Genomic DNA, 5,795 nt, shown 5'->3' on the forward strand with positions numbered 1-5,795 from the left:
CAACATTTCTCACAACTTAATTATAAACACGAATAAGTGACGAAATCCTAGTTATTAATTAACTCGGGTTATACCATAGACTGTATATAATAGATGGCCATATTCCCCTGTCAGTTTTTTTTAATCCTCAACAGTTCTGGCATTTTGTGATAACTTGTAGTTTGGCGTGTTCGGGCTTCATCAGCACTCTGTTCTGGAAAGATAATAAGTTTGGGTAAATATACAGTCTCATTGAAGAAGGAACAGCTGTCATCTGAATCAAGCAGGGAGACTACAGTCTCATGGTGTCTGTTTGACATGTTGAGGAGCAATCGTTGAAGTGTAAAGGACACACATAAAACACACACACATATACACAGTGACATTTTATACCTTCTCCAGCATACTGTACATGTTATGGCCACAAGTTTGCATCATGGTGCTGATCCAGAATTCTATTATTATTATAGTTTATTATTATTATTATTATAGTATTTTTATTCCTAGTTCTATAATAAAAAAGTAATAAATATTAAATAATAGATTTATGATGATTCAGTTTGTTTGTTTATCCATTCACCGCTCAGTTCGCTCTCGCTCTGTCGTCAAGGGCAAGCACTGGTTAATGGTCATTATCACTGACCAGCATCTTCAAGTGGCCAAGAACCTGCTGGTCCAGGATGTGCACTACTTTGTGGCTCAGAGTTATGCATTAAAAGAAGGCTTTTCATGATGTACAAATCCCTGTTACTTACTTCGGTCAACTAAAATAATTATTTGCCGTCCAAAGCAAAAATATTTAAACAACCAAGACTGCCATAGGCTGTGTGTTGCATTTGCAATAGGCCAAGATTATTTATGGTTAGTTATATGGAAAGCAGCCGGCACATTAAGCAAAGCATTCTCAGTGTTGATGCAGCTCAACTCAACAGGTTTAGAGGAAATGTGGGTCTGGTTCCAAATTGTAGATTGTGGCTTATTCCAAAGAAGGACATATCACATACTGTGCAATTTTCCCATTCCAAAGAGGAGCAAAATAAACATTTCAGCTATAGAAAAACCATATTGCACCAAACAAGTTCTAAATTATGGATAAGGCCCTTGACTTATCATGACTATGTTGTCCAGCTCTTCTGGGGAAATACCAAAGTTTCCCCAGTGTAAGCACAGAGATATAATTGGTCCATCATCCCCTCGGTGTTAATTAGACATCCTGGTCAGACGCCCCAACCACGTGAACTGGCATGTTTGGACTGGGAGGAGCAACACTAAAAGCTAGCTACCTTTTGGAGGAAGCTCACTTCTTGTATTTGCATTGTATGCATTTGTTTATTTTGGCAAATCAACCAGTTAATCGAGAACATCTTCTTTCACCAGAACAGACCACAGCGTCTGCAGAACTGCATAAATGAGCAGGATGTATAAAAAGTTTTCTTCGTCTTTGACAGCTACTGTTTAAATCAGATGCTAAAAATGCTCTGACGACAGTCTGAACAATAATGCAGGTGTAAGTGTGTGTTTCCCACAGGATTTGATTCTGTTTTGGCAGCAGTGGGTGTGGGAGGAGCAGGGCATTCCCATGCAGGTGTATCCAAGTGCATGGATACATGTTTCCGTTCTTTACACATGGAGAAACGGCCTGACCCATCCATTTTCTGTTGTAGTCCTGATAAACTTGCCTTCTGCAGGCTCCAGTTAGAGTGGCCCTCCAGCGTACTACTGATCTCTGGAGCATAAAAAAATACATTAAGCAGCTGCAGTCCAAGATGGTGCAATTGAATTCCATCCCAACACGGGAGGAGAATCTCCCTGGAGAGCCACAACAGAGACTGGTACACCAGCTGCTGGGGAAACACAAAACAGGGCAGGCCAGGGCCAGAATATGGGGCTAGAATAAAGAGGCTGTCCACCAATAAATCAATCAAAGTCATTCCTTTGGATAGGCAAAAAAAAAAAAAAAAGTCAGCGCTGATACCTGGGCTCACCCAGATGAAGTCTGTGTGTCGGGAAACTTTTAATGCTGCTAATTTTTACTATTCCAGGCAATCTTCAATAGCCATGATGCAGACAGGATCCAGGATGATGGAAACATATCAAAATTTGCAGGTATTTGTTAACTCATTCATTCAGCACAGTAAATATGGTGGTTACACAGAAAGAGTGAATAGAACACAAACTCTAAGATGTTTCCCAGGGTCACTGGTATTGGTTTAGCTAATGCCGAGAAAGAGCTTTGCAACCTCCCTACAAAATAGTCAGGTTTAAATGCAGTGGGTAAGTGTCATTCTTCAGTGTCCAAGTATAAGGTGAGGGAAAATGAATTTAATCAGTAAGTGAAAACCCAAATGGCTGACAAACCTTGCTCTAGGCTCTCGAGCTAATAAATACAGACCTCTGTAGTTTGATACTGCTGAAGCATCAGTGACAAAGACTTTGTTCAGATCTCTTAGAATGGCAGCATTTGAAACTAGTTTGAGAATGAATTGGATTGTGATATCTGCTACAGACACTTATGTCATTAATTCATCAGTTAGTGCAGTGCTTCCTAACCTTCTTCATCTGAAGTACCCCCACAGGCCTGTTCAATAGACTCAAGTACTCCTTCATCATTTCTACTTCCCGTACTCAAATATGTTCATTAGGATTGATGCTTAACTGAATCTTAGTCAAAGGAGCTTGCAAAGAAAAGCGTCTGGACTTCGCCTGAGCCAAGGTGTGAAACTGTTTCACACCCAGTTTCACACCTTGGCTCAGGCGATTAGAGGATCATCAGGGGGTCCTTTTGTCCCTCTGTGGGGGGAAACTCCCACTAGGTTTAAATCTGGGACTCTCCACTATTCGACCTTAGAACTGAAGAAGCTTCTCGGATGAGAGGTGAAACGTCTTCAAGCAACTTAAAGAAGTCCAGATGCTTTTCTTTCCAAGCTCCTTTGACTACGATGACCTGGATGACTGAGAACCTTCACAGACACTTAACTGAATCTTACTTAACATTATACAAAAGTGGAAACTGATAAAATGATTTTTCTCCAGCATAACAGTTTTTACCGCTCAGCTGTAAAAGGCTGGTGGGGTCTTTAGGTGGTTGCCCGTATGTGTGAAAGCGATAACTCGGTTCTGAGGCAATGTGTGAGCTTCAAATTGATATCATAGATGTATCTGCTAAAAATCTTGGACAGATTTGAATCTCAGTGACCTCGATCAAGGTAAGAGGTCAAATTTTCTGAAAGTTTTGGGGATAATTCAAGATGAATTAAATTAATACCATAGGTGCATCTACTAAAAACTTTCATCAAGACTAAACTAGTCACGTAGGAGGAGTTCAGGAACAAACATGCAATTCAGTTCAATTCAATTTTATTTATATGGCGCCAAATCACAACAAAAGTCGCCTCAAGGCGCTTGCAGACATACATGTGCTACAATCATTATAGTTTGATGATACAAAATACTGATACAGTAAATCTGTTCATTGTTTTAGTGCAGTCATAAATATGGCTAACACAAAACACTCCAGGACACTCAAATTCACCTCAGGTACCCTCTGGGAACCACTGGCCTCAGGTTCTTTTTATTGACTCACACATGAGTAAGTTAGTGGACAGGCCATAATGTCAGTGTTTGATTTATGACTGCAAAATTAATCTTAAAAGAAGAAGAATATCTTAGATTTTCCCATGTTTGCTTTTAGTACACTTGTTGGTTCAGCACTGACTCACACAAGGGGCCGCAGGAGGGGAAACAAAAAGTCTTCAGTGACATCTCCCTGTGGGATATGACCTCCTGTTTTGGGAAGTGGAATGTATCACCATGGAAACAAAGTTCCCAGTCCTGCAGAGGGAGAGTTGTTGAGATGGTAAAATTCCAAAAATGAAAATGCTGCCTTTCCAGCCCCCCCTAAAAAAAGTGTTTCTCTTTCTTGCAGGAGATTGTTTTGGGAATCTCATCCCAGAGGTGGAGGCTGTTCTTATTAAAGTGCACCCAGACTTCATGCATTAGTTCCTGCCAGGACAGACCTGACAAAATGAAAATGACACATGAACAGCAAAGGCTTTCCAGCCTCTTGTTACTATAATGAGGCAACAATAAAACCAGCACCCCTATTAATGATCATCATGATTCTGGCTCCCAGAAGGCCGGTGAGTTACAAGACAGATAATGAAACTTGAGACAAGCAGCGTTTCAGTCGTGGGAAGTTAAAGCTGGAAATGTTGACTTAACTTTAAGGCTTCCATTAGACTGGAGTATACTGGAGGTTTGGGGATAAAGGTGAATAAAACAATATTCAGGGATTTAATTTATGTTCTAAATTGTGTTTTACGTCTTTTAAATGTTTCTAGTGCACAGTATAATAATACTAATGCAAATATATCAGAAGTATGTAAAACCCATGGTCCAGTGCAACTGATGGTAAAAAATTACAGGGAGTGCAGAATTATTAGGCAAATGAGTATTTTGTCCACATCATCCTCTTCATGCATGTTGTCTTACTCCAAGCTGTATAGGCTCGAAAGCCTACTACCAATTAAGCATATTAGGTGATGTGCATCTCTGTAATGAGAAGGGGTGTGGTCTAATGACATCAACACCCTATATCAGGTGTGCATAATTATTAGGCAACGTCCTTTCCTTTGGCAAAATGGGTCAAAAGAAGGACTTGACAGGCTCAGAAAAGTCAAAAATAGTGAGATATCTTGCAGAGGGATGCAGCAGTCTCAAAATTGCAAAGCTTCTGAAGCGTGATCATCGAACAATCAAGCGTTTCATTCAAAATAGTCAACAGGGTCGCAAGAAGCGTGTGGAAAAACCAAGGCGCAAAATAACTGCCCATGAACTGAGAAAAGTCAAGCGTGCAGCTGCCAAGATGCCACTTGCCACCAGTTTGGCCATATTTCAGAGCTGCAACATCACTGGAGTGCCCAAAAGCACAAGGTGTGCAATACTCAGAGACATGGCCAAGGTAAGAAAGGCTGAAAGACGACCACCACTGAACAAGACACACAAGCTGAAACGTCAAGACTGGGCCAAGAAATATCTCGAGACTGGTTTTTCTAAGGTTTTATGGACTGATGAAATGAGAGTGAGTCTTGATGGGCCAGATGGATGGGCCCGTGGCTGGATTGGTAAAGGGCAGAGAGCTCCAGTCCGACTCAGACGCCAGCAAGGTGGAGGTGGAGTACTGGTTTGGGCTGGTATCATCAAAGATGAGCTTGTGGGGCCTTTTCGGGTTGAGGATGGAGTCAAGCTCAACTCCCAGTCCTACTGCCAGTTTCTGGAAGACACCTTCTTCAAGCAGTGGTACAGGAAGAAGTCTGCATCCTTCAAGAAAAACATGATTTTCATGCAGGACAATGCTCCATCACACGCGTCCAAGTACTCCACAGCGTGGCTGCAAGAAAGGGTATAAAAGAAGAAAAACTAATGACATGGCCTCCTTGTTCACCTGATCTGAACCCCATTGAGAACCTGTGGTCCATCATCAAATGTGAGATTTACAAGGAGGGAAAACAGTACACCTCTCTGAACAGTGTCTGGGAGGCTGTGGTTGCTGCTGCACGCAATGTTGATGGTGAACAGATCAAAACACTGACAGAATCCATGGATGGCAGGCTTTTGAGTGTCCTTTCAAAGAAAGGTGGCTATATTGGTCGCTGATTTTTGTTTTTTTGAATGTCAGAAATGTATATTTGTGAATGTGGAGATGTTATATTGGTGTCACTGGTAAAAATAAATAATTGAAATGGGTATATATTTGTTTTTTGTTAAGTTGCCTAATAATTATGCACAGTAATAGTCACCTGCACACACAGATATCC

The sequence above is a fragment of the Simochromis diagramma genome, unplaced genomic scaffold, assembly GCF_900408965.1.
Source record: "Simochromis diagramma unplaced genomic scaffold, fSimDia1.1 OVJJ01000176.1, whole genome shotgun sequence".
Lineage (NCBI taxonomy): Eukaryota > Metazoa > Chordata > Actinopteri > Cichliformes > Cichlidae > Simochromis > Simochromis diagramma.